The sequence below is a fragment of the Odocoileus virginianus genome, chromosome 11, assembly GCF_023699985.2.
Source record: "Odocoileus virginianus isolate 20LAN1187 ecotype Illinois chromosome 11, Ovbor_1.2, whole genome shotgun sequence".
Lineage (NCBI taxonomy): Eukaryota > Metazoa > Chordata > Mammalia > Artiodactyla > Cervidae > Odocoileus > Odocoileus virginianus.
The window spans coordinates 4996514-5018727 of NC_069684.1; the positions used below are offsets into that span (position 1 = coordinate 4996514).

The window sequence follows — 22214 nt, forward strand, 5'->3', positions numbered from 1 at the left end:
AAATATATTTATTTTTCATTTTTAGAAATAATTGTTTAAAAACTGAAAAATCAAAATCAGTTCTATAATTTTGTACTGATGAAACTGATGAATTGAGTTAAATTTATTTTTCCAGGTCCTCGTCCAAATACAACTACAGTGTCAAGTTCGACAGGTTCAGTACCTCTTTATCCTATCTGCATAGTTAGAACTTAACAAGGCAATGGGTGAAAAATGATATCATGTGCTAATTTTGCTTTTTAAATTATCAATGAAGCTGAATTTTTTATCTACTTTCACTTATTTTTGCACCTCTGTTCATTTACCTATGTGGTTTCAGAAGTAATTATCTTGTTGACTTATCAGAACTCATTATATACATTAAAACCCTTTTAACATGAAGTGGAATTTTCTTCTAGGTTTTTTCTTTGCCTTATTTTTACTAGTCAGTCATATAAAATTGTAAGCTTTTATACTATTGAGTATAGATTGCTTTTTATAGCTTTTAATTACGTAAGTAGTATACTAACATACATTTGTAAGATATGCCCTTACTTACTGAAATGAAATGGGGGTTTTCTGGCAGGGACAGGAACTGATCAGTTACTCTTGCCTAAGACTTGGGAGACTACTTTGGTGTGGTGGGAGGAACTGTCTTCCAGATTTCCGGGCTGCTATCGCTGGCTTCTCTTAGGTTTCAGCAGAAGCAAGAGACAAGAGCGGTAGGAACAGCACTCGCCTGGGCAGACCTCACTCATAAAGCAGTGTGTATTTATTCTGAATACATACGTTGCCTCACTCAGGTAACACTGTTTCTATAGGTTCCAGTTCCCCATTGTTTAATGACTCAGACAAATGCCACTTACTGCCTTCTTGTTTGTTTTTTTCCTCCTGCCCTACCATTTTGAGGAATTGAGGGGCATTATTCATGTTAACCGGAGAAGGCAATGGCACCCCACTGCAGTACTCTTGCCTGGAAAATCCCATGGACGGAGGAGCCTGGTGGGCTGCAGTCCACGGGGTCATGAAGAGTCAGACACGACTGAGCGACTTCACTTTCACTTTTCACTTTCATGCCTTGGAGAAGGAGATGGCAGCCCACTCCTGTGTTCATGCCTGGAGAATCCCAGGGACGGGGGAGCCTGGTGGGCTGCCGTCTATGGGGTTGCAGAGTCAGACACGACTGAAGCGACTTAGCAGCAGCAGCATTCATGTTAACACGGTAATTGGAACATCTTTTTATAATTACTATAAACCTGGTACCCTCACTGAGTAGACTCATTGAGTACCTTGGTGAGTGCTGTGAAGTTTTGTGGGGAAAGAGATTTTTTTTTTTTTTTTGGTGGATGATATATAAAGATTGCATATATTTACTCAGTGACCCACCAATGTTTAATCACATGGTCCTAGTGGGAATCTGCACTGTGGTAACTGTTGATATGCTCTTTTGAAAGAGTTGACTACAAGCATTTCATCAAGCATTTATAAAACACTGATCCAGTTTAGTGTTTAAAAGAAGACAGAATTGTGAGGACAAGTTTATAAAGAAGATAAATTACAGGGATCTTTTTTAAAATATAAAAATCAAAATTCCTCATGAGAGGACATGAGTTAGAGTTTTTATCATCAGAACATGAGTTTTTATCACCAGTTAGAAAAGGATCATTAGTGAAATATAATGGTACAAAGTAGATGTGATTATGTGTGTGTGTGCTCGGTCATGTCTGACTCTTTGTGACCCTGCTAACTGTAGCCTGCCAGGCTCCTCTGTCCATGGATTTTTCTAGGCAAGAATACCGAAGTGGATTGCCATTTCCTTCTCTAGGGCATCTTCCTGACCCCGGGAAACCTGCGTCTCTTTTGTCTCTTGCATTAGCAGATAGATTTACCACTGTGCCGCCTGGGAATTTTGTGCCCTTCCAGGGAGATGTGATTATGTGATTATGCATATATGAAAAAATGTGGGCAAAATATGAGCTGAAAAAGAAAGAATACAAAATATGTAGTATGCTACTATGTGGATGGTATTTTTTTTTTGTGGATGGTATTTTTAAAGCATTGTATATTTATTCTGAATACATGATCTTTATGACTTATTATTTGTTAATTGCTAGGATTTCCATTATGTAATAGAAAGCTATGGTAAACATTTTTATGTATACATTCTTATGTACTTATGTTAATATGCATTTAGGTTAACTTTCCAGAAGTAGAATAGCGTAGTTTGGAAAGTATGTATATTTTTCATTTTGAGAAGTAATTCATTTTGTGAAATAATCTTAAAGAATGAAACATCAAAATTAAATCTATAATTTTGTATTGATGAAATGGGTGGATTGAATCAAATTAATTTTTCCAGGTCTTCGTCCAGCTACAACTACAACATCAAGTCATGCAGGTTCAGTACCTCTTTATCTTACTCACATTGGTTAGAATTTTATAAGGTGATCAGTGAAAATGACATAATATACTAATTTACATTTTTAAATTATCAATAAAGCTGAATTTGTTCATTTTTCTATGTGGTTTCTGAAATATTTTTTTGGTCAACTTATTATTTGAGCTCTTTTAACATGAAGTGGAATTTTCTTCTAGTTTTTTTCTTTGATTTATTTTACTAGTCAGTTTTCTTTTAAGATTTTATTATATTTCCTATAGATTGCTTTCTGCAACTTTTAATTATATAAGTAGATACTAATATAAATTTATAAAATTGCAAACATTGCAAAAGCACACAAAGTAAAAGATTATTTCTCTACCTCTTTCCCTGATCTATTATCTAAGCTAATATCTTTAGAGGTTAGGGTGTCTTTTTAATCTATTTCTACACATCAGCATTCTTATTTCTGTAGGTATACATATTTTAGCATTTTTTCTTTTTTATCCAAAAATGTCATTATGCTGTTCATATTTTTCTGAAATTTGCACTTTTTCCACTTGAATTGGAGCTGTAGTTAGATTTATTCCCATCTTCTCAAATGATTTTTAATATGTACCATATTTCACTCAACTATTATCTCAGTGGTAATCTATTAGTGCAGAATCTTTACATTAATAGGAAGTTGGATGCATTGATCTTTTCCCTAATGACTGAGTGTTGTGTCTCTCTTAAAAAAAGTTTCAGATATTTTCCATGCTAAATTGCATAAATATTTCCACAATGTGACTGTGTGGTTGCGTTATATCACTGATTCATCTCACATTCTTTATGGCATGGGAAATGAGATTGGGCTCCTCCTCATTCCACCTGCCTTCATCCAATTGTAGGGAATGTGCTATGCACAGGCCTGTATTATAACAGGGCCTCTTTGAAAAATAAAAATGACTTTCTCATCATTCCCACATGAAGGGCTGGGAGCAGTAAAAAGTACATTGTGGAAAGACATCTTGAAAACAAGATGTTGAAGTACTGATGTGAGTGATGGAAAACCATTAGTGACTGTTCCCGTAACCAGAGCCTTGAGGGAGTTGCTGAGAATGGATGTCACTAGCTAAACAAAGTCATGAAAGGCCTGAAGGTTTGACATTGAGGACTGTGCATTGTTTATCTGGGATCTGAGATTGTAAAGAACAGATATCTCTAGAGCATATCTGTAGAAGGAAGTAGAAGTTAACAATAAAGGCATGCAAGGATTAGGATCTGGGCTTTTGCCTGCAAATGGCATCCGCCCCCTGAACCCCACTTTATTTCTGAGTCTTATTTTCCCTTATTCTTCTGCGGCACTGCTCCCTCAGGTCAGTTCGTTGTTGGGCTGGTCCCAACACCAATGAGAAGCAGCACCATTTGTTGAGTAAGTCGTCTCCTTTCCAGCTTGTGAAAGTGCCAGTTTTTATCACACATTAAATTCATGCGTGATCTGATCTTTCTGTTCCCTTGAATTCTTCCCATTCCTGCCCCAGCACCAAATCGATGCTTGGATTACAGCACAGTGATACATCTAACATTCAGCAGAATACTTCCTTTTCAGGTGCTCAGGCTCAGATGCTCAAATGCTCTGTGTTAGTTTTTCTAGACCAAATTCTATTTTATTTTACTGACAATTTTAACTACTTTAATTGTACACTTCAGCGGCATTAAGTATATTCACATTTTTGTGCAGTCATTACTACTATCTATCTCCAAATGCTTTTCATCATCTCAAAGTGAAACATTATGCCTATGAAACAATAACTCTCCATTCTCCCTCCTCCAACCCTGTTCAGTTCAGTTCAGTCCAGTTCAGTCGCTCAGTCGTGTCCGACTCTTTGCGACCCCATGAATCGCAGCACGCCAGGCCTCCCTGTCCATCACCAGCTCCCGGAGTTTACTCAAACTCATGTCCATCGAGTTGGTGATGCCATCCAGCCGTCTCATCCTCTGTCGTCCCCTTCTCCTCCTGCCCCCAATCCCTCCCAGCATCAGGGTCTTTTCCAATGAGTCAACTCTTCGCATGAGGGGGCCAAAGTATTGGAGTTTCAGCTTCAGCATCAGTCCTTCCAGTGAACACCCAGGACTCACCTCCTTTAGGATGGACTGGTTGGCTAACCATTGCCTATTCTCTATGTCTATGAATTTCACTGTTCTAGGTACCTCACAGACTTGGAATCATTTCTGGTTTATTTCACTGAGCATAATGTTTTCAAGGTTCATCCACCTTGTAACATGTATCAGAACTTTATTACTTTAATAACAATAATATTCCATGATATAAACCACAGTTCCTTCATTCATTCATTTGTTGAAAGACCCTTGGTTTGTTTCCACCTGTTGGATATTCTGAATAATGCTGCTCTGAACACTGGCATTCAAGTATCTGAGTCCCTATTTTTAATTTTGGTGGTTATGTACCTAGCAATAAAATTCCTGGGTTATATAGTAGTCTTATGTTTATTTTTTTGAGAAACAGCCATAGAATCTTCCACAGCAGCTGCACTATTTTATGTTCCCTCCAGTGATGCATAAAAGTTCTGATTTCTACATCTTTTTGCCCACACTTGTTGTTTCCTGCTTTTTGATAAAATCCATACCGTGTATGAGAAGTAGTGTCTCACTGTGGTTTTTATTTGCATTTCTACAATTATCAGTGATTGATTATCTCTTCGTGTGCATATTGTTGGTCTTTTCTCTATCTTCTCTGGAGAAATATCTGTCCAAGTCCTTTACCCAGTTTTGAATTGGATCTTTTTCCAATTTTTAAAAGCTCATAATACATTTTGGAGGTTAATCCCTATCAGATATGTAGTACAGTTCCCTCCCATTCTGTGGACCGCTTTCTCTCTGATGACAGTGTCCCTTCTTACACAGCAGTGCTTGGTTTTGATGAAACCCCGTGTGTCTGTTTGTGCTTTTGCTGTCACATCCAAGAAATCACTGCCAGACCCAACATCCTAAAGCTGTCCTCCATGTTCTCTTTAAGAGTTTCGTAATTTTAGCTCTTAAATTTATGGTTCATTTTTGTTCCTTTCTTCTTTTCCTCTCTTCCCTTGTGGTTTAATGACTATATTTAGTGTTATGTTGGAGTCCTTACTCTTTCTTATGGGTGTATCTATGATAGAGTTTTGTTTTGTGATTCTCATGAGATTTACAAATAGCCAACATATGGATATTTTAGTTGCTGAACTCTTAATTTTGAACTAATTCTAACAACCCTGCGTTTTTACTCCATTCCATCACGTTTAATGTTTGTTCCATTGTATTTTACATATTTTTGCTTTGCTCATCTTTTAACTATCTATGGCGGATATAGATGATTTTATGTGGCAGGGCTTGTACTGGCTGACTCGTTGGTAGAGCTGGGGAAACAGGTTGTGGGGCTCAGGGCAGGTGTCAGCCTTCTGGTCTGTAGGGCTATGGCCTGGCGGGTCCTGGTGGGCTGGTCATTTCCTGACGTGGCTGACTATAGTGTCAGGGTGTCCTGGAGCTGTTGTTGTCCCGCTGGTGGATGGGGTCTGACCTTGGGAAGCTGGCTGAAGGGCTGACAGTTCCTGGAGCTGGAATCAGGCTGCAGTTGGTGGGGCTGCTGCCCATGGGGTTCCTGGACTCGTGCTGGCCCACTGGTGAGGAGAATCAGGGACTAGGGTCTGACTGCAGCATACTGGGTCAGGTCCTGGGCCCTCTGGAGGGCAAGGATGGGTCCCGGAGGATACAGGATGACACTGCCCTGCTTGTGGGTGGGGTTGTGTTACCACTCCAATAACTGCTTGGTCTGTAGTTTGAGAACATTGTGCCCACCTTCCTGGGGGAAGGGTCATATCATGATCTTGGTGCTAATAAGATAGAGTGAGGATTTCAAAATTGTGCTTACTAGCACCAGAGCCTTTGTGATATGAGTTTCCTAACAGTGGCTGCTGCTAGCCGCTGGTCCCCAGAGTGAGTCCTCGTTGTCCTCTGCCTCTCCAAGATCAGCAAGTAGATCCAAGCCAAGATCTTTTCAAGTTGCTGCTTTGGCCCTGGGTCACACGAGTGTATGATGTTTTGTTTGCACCCTTCAGAGTGGAGTCTCTCTTTCCTAAAACTCCCTGGATCTCCCAAAAGTATGCCATGCTGGCCTTCAAAGCCAAACAATCTGGGGCGGGGAAGGCGGGGTGCGGGGGTTGTCTTCCTAGTGCAGGACCCCCAGACTGGGGAATCCCATCTGAAACTCAGACCCCCTCCTTCCGTGGGGAGAGCTTCTGCAATTGTAACGATTGCCACAATTTGTGGGTCAACTCCCCAGGGTCATAGGTCTTGTTTATACTATGTCTCTGGTCCTCTTTCCTGTCTCACATTGGTTCCTTCTTTATATCTTTAGTTGTAAAGATCATGTATGCTAGTTTTCAAGTCATTCTCACCCATTTGTTGTTGTTCAGTTGCTAAGTCATGTCTGACTCTTTGCAGCCCCATGGACAGCAGGATGCCAGGCTTCCCGGTCCTTCACCATCTTCTGGAGCTTGCTCAAATTCATGTCCATTGAGTCAGTGATGCCATCCAACTGTCTCATCTTCTGTTGCCCCCTTCTCCTCCTCAGTCTTTCCCAGCATCAGGGTCTTTTCCAGTGAGTCAGATCTTCACATCGGGTGGCCAAAGTATTGGAGCTTCATCTTCAACATCAGTCCTTCCAATGAGTATTCAGGGTTCGTTTCCTTTAGGATGGACTGGTCTGCTCTCCTTGCAATGTAAGGGATGCTCAAGAGTCTTACCACAATTTGAAAGTGTCAATTCATAGGTGCTCAACCTTTGGGGGCTCCTCTGTTGGCTCAGACTGTAAAGAATCTCCCTGCTGGAGACGAACACCTTCAACTTTCACTTCATGGCCTTCTTTGTGGTCAACTCTCACATCCATACAGGACTACTGGCAAAGCTTTGACTATTCAGGCCTTTGTTGGCAAAGTGATATCTCTGCTTTTTAATACACTGCCTAGGTTTGTCATGCCTTTTCTTCCAAGGAGCAAGCATTTTAAATTTCATGGCTGCAATCACTATCCGCACTGATTTTGGAGCCCAAGAAAATAAAATCTGCCACTATTTCCAGTGTTTCCCCATCTATTTGCTGAGAAGAGATGGGACCAGATGCCATGATCTTAGTTTTTTGAATGTTGAGTTTTAGACCAGCTTTTTCACTCTCCTCTTTCACACTTATCAAGAGACTGTCTGGTTCCTCTTCACTGTCTGCCATTATAGTGGTATCATCTGCACATCTGAGGTTGTTGATATTTCTCCCAGCAATCTTGATTGCAGCTTGTGATTCATCCAGCTAGACATTTCTCATGAGGTACCCTGCATAGAAATTAAATAAACAGTGTGACGAGTCTTTCCCATTCTATTGCTTTCCTCTATTTCTTTGCATTGTTTGCTTATGAAAACTCTCGTATTTCTCCTTGCTATTCCCTGGAACTCTGCATTCAGATGGGTGTATCTTTCCGTTTCTCCTTTGCCTTTTGCTTCTCTTCGTTTCTCAGCTATTTGTAAAGCCTCCTCAGACAATGACTTTGCCTTCTTGCATTTCTTTTGCTTTGGAAAGGTTTTGGTCACCACCTCCTGTTCAATGTTTGGAACCTCCTTCCATACCTCTTCCAGACTCTATATGCCAGATCTACTCTCTCTAATAAAAAATGACAGGATGATCTTAGTTGTTTCCAAGGCAAACCATTCAACATCATGGTAATCCCAATCTATGCCCCAACCACTAATGCTGAAGAAGCTGAACAATTCTATGAAGACCCATAAGACCTTCTAGAACCAACACCAAAAAAAAAAACAACCCCAAAAAAAACAGATGTCCTTGATTAGAATGCAAAAGTAGGAAGCCAAAAGATACCTGGAGTAAAAGGCAAGTTTAGCCTTGGAGTACAAAATGAAGCAGGGCAAAGGCTAACAGAGTTTTGCCAAGAGAATGCACTGCTCATAGCAAACACCCTCTTCCAACAGCACAAGAGAGGATTCTACACATGGACATCACCAGATGGTAGAATCTGCCTGCAATGTGGGAGCCCTGGGTTTGATCCCTGTGTCAGGAAGATCCCCTGAGAAGGGCATGACAACACACTCCAGTGTTCTTGACTGGAGAATCCCAAAGACAGAGGAGACTGGTGGGCTATAGTCCATGGGGTTGCAAAGAGTCGGACATGACTGAGCGACTAACACACATCCAGTTTTCCAAGAACCCTTTTTTAAGAGATTGCCTTTTCACCATTAAATTTTCTTAGTACCCTTGTGAACTGTCATTTGACCATATAAATGCAAATTTATTTCTGGGCTCTCTGGTTTTTTTTTTTTTAATTGAAATATAGCTGTTTTACAGTATTATATTATTTTCAGGTATATAACAGTGATTTTTTTATTTTTAAAGATCATACTCCATTTAAAGTTATTACAAAATAATAGCTATATTTCCCTGTGCTTTACAATATATCCTGTTGTGTCTGGACTCTCTATTCTGTTGTATTAGTCTGTGTGTTTTTCCTCTATGATTTTACCAGTTTTGTTTTGATTATTGTAGTTTTTTAAGTAAATTCTGAACTTAGAAAAAGTGAGTCTTTTCAACTTTGCATTTCTTTCTCAAGAGATTTTCTTTTCTATTCAACTCCCTTGAGATTCCATATAAATTACAGGTTTAGTTTGTCTGTTTATGCAAAATGCATTTTCAGTATGATCAAAGGGTTGCATTTAATCTGTATATTGCTTTGTATGGTATTAACATCTTAAGAATATTGTCTTCCAGTCCATGGATGCAGGATTTGCTTTCATATTTTTATGTCTTCTTCAATTTCTTTAAGCAGTCTTTCACCTCTTTGGTTACTTTTATTCTTCTTGTATTTTATTTTTCTTGATGCTACTTTATTGGATTTTTAAAAAAATTTTCTTTTTGATTGTTGCGGTTCAGCTGGCAAAGGACCCACCTGCAATGTGGGAGACCTAGGTTCAATCCCTTGGTTGGGAAGATCCCCTGGAGAAGGGAAAGTCTACCTATTCCAGTATTCTGGCCTGGAGAATTCCATGGACTGTATAGTCCATGGGGTCGCAAAGAGTCGGACACGACTGAGTGACTTACACTTTCACTTTCACTTTTAGATTGTTCGTTAGTAGTGTATAGGAATGCAACTGATTTTTGTTGATTTTATAGCTTCCAACTTTGTTGAATTAATTTTTCTAATAGGTCTGTGTGTATTTGTGCATTTGTATATGTATATAATCTTTAGAGTTTTCCACTTAAAAGATTATTTAATGTGGAACAAGATCATCTTTTTTCTTCTTCCCCAATTTGGATGCTTTTTATTGCTTTTTCTTGCCTAATTTCTCTGATTAGGCAAGAAAAAGAAATTAAATATCATTTTATGTTAATAGGAATGGCAAACGTGGGCATCCTGTATTGTGACTTAAGGAAAAAAATCAATCTTTTACTTCTGAGTATGGAGAAGGAAATGGCAACCCTCTCCAGTACTCTTGCCTGGAAAAGCCCATGGATGGAGAAGCCTGGTAGGCTACAGTCCATGGGTTCGCAAAGAGTCGGATACGACTGAGCACCTTCACTTTCACTTTCACTTTCACTACGGGTATTCCCATGTGGCTCAGAGGTAAAGAATGCAGGAGACACAGGTTTGATCCTCGGGTTGGGAAGATCCCCTGGAGAAGGAAATGGCAACCCACTCCAGTACTCTTGCCTGGAGAATCCCATGGACCAAGGAACCTGGTGGGCAACAGTCTGTGGGGTCTCAAAGAGTCAGACGTGACTGAGTGAGCAGAAAAGCACTATTGAGTATGCTCTTTGTTATGGGTTTTTCATAAATGATCTTTATTATGTTGAATTTCATTCTATTGCAGATAAACTTTTAAATGATATTTAAATCATCTTATGTCTTTTAATTTTAAGTAAAATCACATAAAATTCATAGCTAATTTTGGCATTATACTAATGATAAATTTACTTTCTGTACCACAAAATATTATCCTAGGAAATGTTAATGGATAGGAAGAAGAATGCTTTGACATTTGATATTAATTTATGATTTTATAACACTAGCTTTAAAGAGAAGCATTAATATAATTCATGTAGGGGAAAATGAAACTAGGGATTTAATTTAGAAACAAATCAAGCCCTTTAAATTTATAGATCTTTTAACCTTTATAATTTTCTTCTTCTACCTTTTTTTCTTATACCCATTTTTTCCTTCTTTTTTCAGCACATGTGTCTCCAACGGTTGACTTAGAGCCTGACTCTTTTGAGGACTTCGGTATTATTTTGGTTATAAATAACCTTGCATTGTGCAACCCTAGTGTTCTACATGAAACTATTTCAATGATCTGTAATTAGAGAAGAAACATCATGTCACAAATTGGTGGTTACTGGCATATATTGTTATTTTAATAGTGCAAATCCCATGACTAGTTAAGCAGCATTATGTGTAGACATGCAGATAACACAGTTTACAAAAAGTGTCCCAATTTAGGATTTCCAATGGGATGATGTGACTTTCTTAAATGCTATGGTCATGTGTACATTAAAATGTATTGTTACCATTTGATAGAGTTATTTTGTGATGGAGATTTGTAGATAAACTTTCTTTCTGTTGCTATGTTGTGTACACAAGCCTCATGGACAAGTGAAATACTTTCTCTGTAACAGGCAGGAGTTGCACACTTCATCTTTTCTCACATAATTCACACAATATATGTTTAAGAGCCCAGTGAAGTGTAATGGTGACAGTTAAATGAAATATAAATTTTTCTTGATAATAAAATTAAAAGAAATAGCTATTATTTTTCTTTGCATTAGACTAGTTTAGTCCGGTTAATCTTTTTATAAAATGCACTTGAGACTTGGTATGTTTTCCCCTCTGAAAGCCGTGGTCCGACTGCCACTGTGCCAAGTAAATTCAGGGCCATCTTCAGAGGCTCCTCTTGCTGTTGTTCAGTCGCTCAGACATGTCCAACTCTTTGTGACCCCATGGACGGCAGCACGCCAGGCTTCCCTGTCCTTCACCATCTCCCGGAGTATGCTCAAACTCACGTCCATTGAGTCAGTGATGCTATCCAAGTGTCTCATCCTCTGCCGTCCCCTTCTCTTCCTGCCTTCAATCCTTCCCAGCATCAGGGTCTTTTCCAATGAGTTGGCACTTTTCATCAGGTGGCCAAAGTATTGGAGCTTCAGCTTCAGCATCAGTCCTTCCAATGAATATTCAGGGTTGATTTCCTTTGCATTGACTGGTTGGATCTCCTTGCAGTCCAAGGGACTCTCAAGAGTCTTCTCCAGCACCACAGTTTGAAGGCATCAAATTTAGGCACTCAGCCTTTTTATTGTCCAGCTCTCACATCCATACATGACTACTGGGAAAACCATAGCTTTGATAGACAGACCTTTGTAGGCAAAGTAATGTCACTACTTTTTAATATGCTGTCTACCTTTGTCATTGATTTACTTTCAAAGAGCAAGCGTCTAACTTCATGGATGCAGTCACTGTCCACAGTGATTTTGGAGCCAAAGGAAAAAAAAAGTCTGTCACTGTTTCCATTGTTTCCCCATCTATTTGCCATGAAGTGATGGGAACAGATGCCATGATCTTCATCCTTTGAATATTGAGTTTTAAGCCAGCTTTTTTCACTCTCTTCTTTCACCTTCATCAAAAGGCTCTTTTAGCTCCCCTTCACTTTCTGCCATAAGGATGGTGTCATCTGCATATCTTAGGTTGTTGATATTTCTCCCCACAATCCTGATTCCAGCTTCTGCCTCATCCAGCCCAGCATTTCGCATGATGTCCTCTGCACGTAAGTTCAATAAGCAGGGTGACAAGATACAGCCTTGACGTACTGCTCTCCCAATTTTGAACCAGTCCATTGTTTCATGTCTGGTTCTAACTATTGCTTCTTGACCTGCATACAGGTTTTGCAGGAGGCAGGTAAGGTGGTCTGGTATTCCCATCTCTTGAAGAATTTTCCATGATTTGTTATGATCCACACAGTCAAAGGCTTGAGAGTAGTCAATGAAGCAGAAGTAGATGTTTTTTCCTGTGCTTTTTCTATGATATAATGGATGTTGGCAATTTGATCTCTGGTTCCTCTGCCTTTCTCTAAATTCAGCTTGTACATCTGGAAGTTCTCAGTTCACATACTGTTAAAACCTGACTTGAAGGATTTTGAGCACTACTTTGCTAGCATGTGAAATGAGGACAATTGTGCGGTAGTTTGAGCATTCTTTGGCATTTCCCTTCTTTGGGATTGGAATGAAAACTGACCTTTTCCAGTCCTGTGGCCACTGCTGACTTTTCCAAATTTGCTGGCATATTGAGTGCAGCACTTTAATAGCATCATCTTGTAGGATTTGAAATAGCTCAACTGGAATTCCATCACCTCCACTAGCTTTGTTTGTAGTGATACTTCCTCAGGCCCACTTGACTCCAGGATGTCTGGCTCTAGGTCAGTGATCACACTACTGTGGTTTTCCGGGTCATTGGCATCTTTTTTATAGTTCTTCTGTGTATTCTTGCTACCTCTTCATATCTTCTATTTCAGATGCTAATACTTCAAATTATTTATGGAATAAAAAGAGCAGGACCTAACATGACATTTTATGGTCTGAGTTTTAGATAATACAAATAACAGTAGTTTAGAAGCAGAGGTGCTACTCACAGACATTTCTGAGAATTTTCATTTGGTGGTACATTTATTGTTCTCTGGATAGTTTTTTAAAAATGCATGTTTACATTTCTGTGTATAACTTTTATCCATGTGCCCTGATGTTTCATTTGCATTATTAGAGAAAATCTCCTTATAATTAGGACTGTATCTTAATTCAGGGGACAGGGAAATAAAGAGGGGGTGATGACAAGATAAAGCTATTGTTTGTGAAGATGGCAAAAAGCATATGTTTGATAGATTTATAAAACTTCATTATGATTTATTAAACAATCACACTTTTGGGAAAAGTATGGAGAATTCCTAACAAAAACATAAGGAATAGACTTAATACTGAACTATAATTGGATAAAATGTTTTAAAATAATTTTCTCCTAATCTACTGAATTCTAATTGTTCCAGCTACCTTACTAAATAACCTAGGATGGTAGTTACAGCACTGTGTTAAAATGTGAAGTTCTTGTTGAGAATTTCAAAAGGAATCTATTTTGAAAGGTTCTGTGGTCAGAATGACATGGATGCAGTTGCAGTCATGCTAAAACTAGATTGATAATTTTTTCTCTGCTGTGATTATAGCTGATCCACACATTAAGATGCAACAGCTATTTGGAGACACCTATGTGCTCAGTTATCATCAAAGTGTTTTTGTTTTTCCCAGATGCAGCAGTCATTGGTGTGATTATTCTTTCTGTGCGTAAGTATTCCAAACTTTGATACCATTTAAATCAAGATATCACTCTGAAGAAGTGCATTAATTTTTTAGTGATTTTTTCAGTTTCTTTAGTTTTAATAGTGTTAAATTAAGTCAACCGGTTTAGGAAAACTTAAATTTTCATGTAATACATTATCTTTTTTATATATTCTTTTATATTCTGTATGTCCACTTACTAACAAACCCTAAATAATAAATGTTGTTTCAAGATGCATAGCCATATGAGTTTACACCCCAAATATGCTATGGGTCATTATTTAAATTAATCAAGGACTTCTCTGACTTACTATGAACTATGTAAGTGATTCCAGAGAATTGGATTCAGATAGTGAAGAGACAAAACAGAATAAAAATGTGTACATGCTTAAATAAAATATCATTTTCTGACCATGGAAATCTAACCAACATTTATTTCTTCTGCTAGATTTTGAATCTTGGCAGTGATTTTTCAATTACCTGTCCCTTGTTTCCTGGTTTCTTGTAGTTATTGCCGTTGGAATAGTTACTGCCTGCCTGTACAAATATTCCGCAGAGCGGACAGAGAGGGTACATTAAAGCATGTTTCTTTAATTTACTGGTCCTTCTCACTCTTAACATACTTCTGTGAAGTTTTGTTTGTACTCTATTTTACATGCTGACTTAAAAAAAAATGTGTGTGCATGTGTATGCCATTTGGGTAGAATTTCTTCACTAAATATATCTTTATCTGCTGTTAACATCAACTCAAGAAGAGTGACCATGATGGTCACTTTAGCTGTTATGACATAAGAAAAATTTCTGTGGGACTAGAGGTTTACGTGCTGCAGCATTAGATGTACCCTACTGCCTCGATTGGACAGATAGCCAAAATTAAACTTAAAATGGTTAGCTGTGGAGGCTTGAAAACTGTAGTCACTGAAATTGTTATGGTGAAAATTTCATTTGTCTGTATAGCTTAGGTAGTTTTAGGAAGCTGCATAGGTGTCTGATTCAAATACCCTGGTTGATTTCTTTTCATTTAGAGTTGTTATTTATCCAGGCTAAACTGGGGGTTAAAAGCAACACTATTTGATTTCCCTCTGATGTTGTTTTAATTTACTAGGTAGCAGTAAAACTGATGGGGTTAAACTAAGTTGCTGAGTGGGTTAAGATTTACAAGACGTCTCATTAATATTGTCTCTCTTTTTATATATAAATTTAAAAAAAGAAGGGGGACTTAGATTTTAAAAATATATATATAAATGCATATCTTCTGGGGAGAATAGGGTTTTTTAATCAAGCTTAAATTGTAATGAAATAATTTACAACTTAACAAAAGACTTAGAATAAATCATGGAGCATAGACTAAGATAAGGTGTTTTGAAATTCATGATTTTTAGTAATTTCCCCCTATAATGCTTTGGAAATAGCTTTCAAATCAAACTAATAATAATTTTAAGGCTTTTTGCAACTCATAGTTTACTTGTGGTTTTAATATACACATTTTCATATTAATGAGTGAGCTTGGACTATGTAATAAAAGTAACTTCTTCACTCATTTAGAGCTCAAATTTTAAAAATGTTGTTTGGTAATCTTTTTAAAATACCCAAATGAGGAGAAGGAAATGGCAACCCACTCCAGTGTTCTTGCCTGGAGAATCCCAGGGACAGAGGAGCCTGGTGGGCTGCCGTCTGTGGGGTCGCACAGAGTCGGACACGACTGAAGCGACTTAGCAACAGCATCAGCAGCAATGTGATACACCACATTAACAAATTGAAAGATAAAAGCATATGATTATCTCAATAGATGCAGAGAAAGCCTTTGACAAAATTCAACACGCATTTATGATAAAAACTCTTCAGAAAGCCCTATAGAAGGAACATACCTCAACATAATAAAAGCCATATATGATAAGCCCACAGCAAACATCATCCTCAATGGTGAAAAATTGAAAGCATTTCCCCTAAAGTCAGGAACAAGACAAGGGTGGCCACTCTCACCACTACTATTCAATATAGTTTTGGAAGTTTTCGCCACAGCAATCAGAGCAGAAAAATAAATAAAAGGAATAAAAAAAATTAAAAAATAAAATAAAATACCCAAATGCCTTGATATGAATCTTAAATCTTATATTAAGAGAACACATGATAGGCATATTTGATTTCTCTATCAGCAGTACTTTTTAATTATGTATACACAGAAGTATATGAGAAAATTAAAGTGATGATATATTTTTAAAGGTCCAAAAGATCTGTATAGAAATAACCTCTAAAGAGGCAAAGCAAAATAGCTTTCTGCTCCTTGCTCCTTCATTGTTTAAAACAGCACTGCAGCAAAATGCTTAAAAGTTCTCAAACATTAACCAAACTGTCTCTCATTGTAATGAGTTTTTTAAATCCAAACAATTATCTGAGCATCCTACCACCAGTACCAGTAACATTAGAGTTCTGAGATCCCATTTCTAGTGAGTTCCCCAGTGAGGCTGCTGCTGGGCCTGGGCGACCCTGAGAGAAACCAGGGTGTAGACTGTTACTGATGTGCCCACGCTCTTTAGCTTTGAAGAAACATCACCAAGCTTACTGGGAAATGTTTCAGTGGTTCAAGATAATTGTATTTTTTTTTTTTAAGACTGCTCAGGGCTTCCGTGGTGGCTCAGATGGTAAAGAATCTGCCGACAATGCAGGAGGCCCAGGTTCAATCCCTGGTTTGGGAAGATCCCCTTGAGAAGGCATTGGCTGCCCGCTCCAGTATTCTTTCCTGGAGAATGCCATGGACAGAGGAGCCTGGTGGGCTACAGCCCATGGGGTCCCAAAGAGTTGGATACAACTAAGTGACTAACCCACACACATAAACACACACACATATCTTATGTTTAAGTCTTTGTAATTAACTCTTTGTTCAATTAATTAACTCTTGCTGCCTGTAGTATCCTCTCTTTATCTTTAATTTTCCTATTTTAATTGTAACATGGCTTGTTGTAGAACTGTTGGGATTCATCTTGCTTGGGACACTCTGTGCTTTGTACACCAGGATATGCTTCTTTTGATAGGTATGGGGAGTCTTTAGCCATAATTTCTTCAAATATAATCTCAATCCCCTTTTCTTTTTCCTCTTCTGCAATCCTTATTTTGCATAAATTGCCAACTTTATGTTATCCCATAGGTCTTTTATATTGCTTTCCTTTGTTTTTCACTTGACTCTGTCTGCTCTTTTGATTAGGTAATTTTCATTTTTCTATCTTTCAGATCACTTATTCATTCTTCTGCATTATTCAATCTTCAATTTACTGGCTTTAGGTCAGTTTTTGTCCCAGTAAATGTGTTTTCTGATTTTTGTGGGCTCCTCTTATCTGTCTGGGCTCCGTCTGTCTCATTGTCAGTTATTTCCGGTCAATTCTTTTGCTCTTTTAATTGGGAGTAGTTCCTCTTTCCTCATTTTGCTTGAATTTTCTTCCTCTATGAATTTGGCAGAAACAGTGATCGAGTGTGGTCTTGGAGGACTATTTTTACATGGATGCATCCTTATCTAGCCTACGTGGGTTTAATATTTTTGGTGAAAGGGCTGTTTTTATTATGGATGACTGCTACCTCTTTCCTTAGTGTGTGCTGGCCTTTATTACAGTGTGTGACTGGTATAGCGGTGGCCAGAGCCTCTGCTAGATATTGAGCAGGACCTTGTCCTTGTTCGGTGGTTGTTACAAGGGGCAGGGGTCTGCTCCTTAGTTGCTGGACTGGAAGGCCCCGGAAATGTTTCCGAGCTGTGGTGTGAAACAGGCGGGACTGGGGAGCGCCCACTGGGAGATGAGCTGCCCAGTACTCCTCCACTGGTTCTGCCCACAGGGGTGCACACTCTGTGATGTCACCTGTCACCTGATGTGTGGGCTCACCAAGTACCCTGCTGTTGGCACCGCCCTCAGCCCCACATCAATCATGGGTGTGATACCAGCAATCAGTCTTGTCCCTCAGGCATGGCTTCACAAGACTGTCAGCGCAGATCGCTAAGTGTCTATGCACTGAAATCAGGTGTGAGTGCCACTTCTGGGCAAGTGGATGCGGGATGGGAGCTATGGAAGCAGCCCAGACGCTGGCCTGGCCCAGTCTCCGTGTGCACACACCCACTGGATGCTAAGGCCAGGCCTTTCCTGGCTGTGAGAGCGCCTGTTGTCCACGGGGAGGTTCTGGGTGCTCAGCTTACAAAGCAGGCATCAGTGCTTAAATCAGCGAATAGCACAGCCGCGGAGAGAGGGCTCAGACTTCAGCTCTGTTCTCAAAGAGCACCCGCTGGGAATCAGCTTTGATTCCATCCCCGCCTCTGCCTGTGGGCACCTCCCTGCTGCTGGCATTCTTGAAGTCTCCTAGAGGTGGTCCAGAGTCGGCTGGGAGCTCCGTGGGACAGAGGCTGCTGGGGCGGCCCTTCCCTGCCCTGCGCTTGTGCTCACGAACAATGGGCTTTCCGGGTGTCACCGCACCCACTCTGAGCACACCAGACGGCTGTTATTTTCAGACCCTGACCCTCCATTCCAGTGACCCTGACGACGGCGCTTCACTTCCAGGGGGAGGCCCAGGTTTCTTCCATATACACCTGCCGGTGGCAGCCATCCTACCCTCCAGCCCTTCGGAACGTCTGCAGCCCGCCCTCGTCCTCTCCCTGGGTCTGTCCTCCAGAGCTTCAGCGCCCAGGCTCCGCTTGCATCAGTGGATGCAGGCCTCAGGCTGGGGAGCACAGGGCCGTGGCATGGATGGTCAGTGCAAGTCTGGTTTGCCTGCCGAAGACTGACTGGCGCGCTCTCCGCTGAGTCTTCGAAGCTCTCTTTCTGCCCCAGCCAGTGAAGGGACTTCACAGGGTGCAGGAACCTTCCCTCTTACAGCTCCCTCGCATGCGTGCAGGCAATTTCCTTTCTGCCTCCTTTTTATTTTGTTTTTTCATGCCACCCAGTTAGGTGGAGCTCTTTTTTGTACTTTTAGGTATCTGAGATTTTCTGTCAGCATTTTAAGAGGCATTCTGTGAGGACTGTTCCACATGGAGATATATTTTCGATGTGTCCGAGGAAGGAGGTGAGCTATACCTATTTCACCATTTTGATTGGAGTCCCTTATTCATTATAACTTAAAATGATTTTAATGTTATATACATAATGACTCATCCAGAAACTTTGTAGTTTTTAAGCTGTCTGCTTAAATGAGCTTTCCTAAAGTTTTTTGGATTCAATAAATCCAATTCAGGCAGTGGGAGTATAAGCTATGCAGCAAAAACTTGAACGATCAAATTATTTGGAACTTTTTTCTACTTGGCTCACTCTTCTTGAGCAGTCAAAAAACTTTTCAAAAAAATTTAAACAGAAACTAATAACAAGGATTTTTTGATTAGTTGAGAGAGCACATGTACAAAATTTAGATCCATTTCAGGAAAAGGAAAGGTTATATTATAAGCTATATAGGTGGAAACCACTATGGCACAGGAAGAAACTGTCTTCAACACAAAAGATCCATCTCAAAATGTGTGACGTCATAAAAATCGATTTCAGAGACAATATTACGTGGAATTAATACTTGCTCTGTGCGTTGCCTCAAAATCTAAGGTGAGAGAGGCCAGGACCATTTCTCCTCCTACTGTCTCATTCTGAGAAAAAAATTTATATTACTCACTTGAGGCTAAGTGGTTTCATGGGTAAACAGATTGTACACAAATTTACACTCCATTTATCTGCTGAATGATCTATAAGACTTTGAAGGTAAAGTAGTTTCTTGCACCAAATAAATTCATGTTTCAGGTTTCTAACGAGAATCAGGAGAGCGATAATTTATAAGCTTAATTGTCAGCTTACTTCCCTTCTCCTCCCTCATTGATTTTATCCCTTTTTTATGCCACCCTTGCTTCATTTTTTTGTAACATCACTATTTCATTGAGCACTTTCCCCTTCTGTTCACCACATACCTAACAGGTAAGAGCTACAGACAAGGAAATTTTATTTCTCTCTGAGAAGAGATGAGAGAGAAGTTTGCTTTTACCATTAAAAAGTATCTCTTTTCTGTTGCATTTTTTTCAGAGATGTTCAATGAATATTTAGCTGTTGATACTAAGCTAATTTGGCAGTGGATATCCAAGGGATACCTGGTTTCCTGTTCCCTTTGCTAGATTATTGATGTTTTCTCCTACCTTCCCTGCTTTAGTGTAAAATAACATGCACTCACATGTTTTGCTTTGACTTAGGAGCCTTGTAGCTCAGTCAGTAAAGAATCTGACTGTGGTGCAGGAGACCTGGGTTCGATCCCTGGGTTGGGACGATCCCCTGGAGAAGGAAATGGCAACCCACTCCAGTATCCTTGCCTGGAAAATCTTATGGACAGAGGAGCCTGGTGGGCTGCAGTCCACATGGCCACAAAGAGTCGGGCATGACTGAGCGACTAATACTTCCTTACTTACTTAGGGTAACTGTTGACAACAGAGTTAGCCATCAGATTAACTCCTCTGCCTTCTAGGAGCTGTGAATCCAAAACATGGGGGAATTTTTTAGCCCAGTGAGAAACAATAACAGAATCTATTCATTTTATATTCACTTGGGGTTTTTTTTTTATAGAAATCATAATACATTTTACTTAATTTTGTGAAGAAATTCAATTTCAACTTGTAAATATTAATTCAGCGAAGGCATTCCTTGACCAGGATATTTTTAGTATATAATAAAATCCACCACCAACAAAAATCCATCGGTTTGGGGAAATCATGAAAGGCATCGCCTTAAGATGTGTAACCCCCCTCTATTTTCTGTCTCTGAATGAAGTGAATTAGAAGTTCTTTCTGGGGGACCAGAATGTGTGTCCACATAGCTGGGAAGAGAGGAGGGGAGTTTTACATAATGTTTTACTGCGATGTGTGGTGCTGCCTTAGGTTATAGTCACAACTCTGGGAGCAGATTCTACAAAGGTTAGTAAGAAGGGCAACTTCTCAGTAAAAGCACAGTGGTGTCTTTCATCACAGGGGAAAAGGTGAAGATAAAGCATCCCACCTAGAATGGCAGTGTGGGCCTAGCCAGCCCTGTGTTTCTGCCCGGTTCTCTAAGGAGTCCTTCCAGGCTAAAGCCAACGAGGAAAGAGTTTTCAGACAGGCCATGAGCTTCAAGTGTCTGTAAACACTTGAAGTTGACTTAAGGAATGCTGAAGGTAATTTAACATAACTGTAATTAGCTCACATTTTAATCCTCTTTATTGTTTTAATCAGGTTCTTTGTTATATCAAACGAGCTGTTTAAGTTATATTAATACTTATTTATCTTTGTCAAGAGCTTCCCAAGTGGTGCTAGTTGTTAAAGAACCTTCCTGCCAATGCAGGAGACGTTAAGAGACATGGATTCAATCCCTGGGCCAGGAAGATCCCCTGGAGGAGGGCATGGCAACCCACTCCAGTGTTCTTGCCTGGAGAATCCCCATGAACAGAGGAGCCTGGTGGGCTACAGTCTATGGGATTGCAAAGAGTTTAACATGAATGAAGCAGCTTAGCATGCATGTATTCGTCTTTGCCAAACATTAGATTTCTATTTAAAATTCTGCTTAAAGAGAAGCATTTCCTTATAACAGAAAAAAGTATTGCTTCAAAAAATAAAAGAATACAGCGGCGTTGGAGGACTCCTTGAGAGCCTAACTGTTGACTCGCTGTCCACAATAGTCCTGAGGACGCGGCCATTAACAAGTTCCGTGCTATGACAGCGCTGGTTCACAGTGAAGCCTCTCCCACCAGGGGAATAATACAGTCTCCAGCTTTAACCCGGTTAGCTCTCCCATGAGGGGGGCGCCCCGAGGGTTTGCTGGGCAGGCCCACTGTAAATGACCGACAGGCCTGCGTTCGGCTGTAGTCTGTCTCTTGCAGTCAGTTTCCTGAGCAGGAGTGGAGCTGCGTTTTCCGGCTCCAGAGTCAGTGTCCTGAGCGGCCGCTGTGAATGTCAAAGCCGGCTCATCCTCCGTAACTGAGCTTGAGTGCACAGGGGTTAAGTAAAACATATGAAAATTAATTTTCCTGCTTCTTTTCATTTTTTTTAATGTGGCTTCTAGAAAATTCAAAATTCCCTTTGTAACTTGCATTATATTTCTTTGGACAATTCTGGAATTGAATAATAAATTTTAGAAAGCTGTCTGTTGTCACCAAAAAATATGATGTGAGTTTTAGTTACTTAGGAGACTATAACCAAAATACATGATTTCCTTCAAGTGAGGGGTAAATGAAGCATTTTTGAAATTGAACACTCAGAATTGTTACCTTTTTAAAGGTTCCATCTCAGAGCAACATTTTAAATTGCGATATTAGAAAAATGTGTCTTTAAAAGAATCCTTTGTTTCATAGTTCAGTGAACTATGAAAAATGCAAATTTTCTTAACTGTTCATTTTCTAACTGCACTTCTGGAATTTAATTTATGTACTTAACTCTGTTCATCTCTGATGCTGTCTTTTTACCTTACCTTGTAGGGAAACAGAGTTTAGCACTCC

The 22214-nt window shown here is 39.6% G+C and overlaps 1 long non-coding RNA gene across 1 annotated transcript; it reads left to right on the forward strand.

Annotated features, from left to right (window-relative positions):
• Nucleotides 1-49: 49 nt before the first annotated feature.
• Nucleotides 50-18962, forward strand: LOC139037422 (uncharacterized). The gene is made up of 4 exons (XR_011490212.1): nucleotides 50-2377; nucleotides 10618-10668; nucleotides 13725-13760; nucleotides 18702-18962. It is a non-coding gene; the product is annotated as an uncharacterized lncRNA (long non-coding RNA).
• Nucleotides 18963-22214: the final 3252 nt, after the last annotated feature.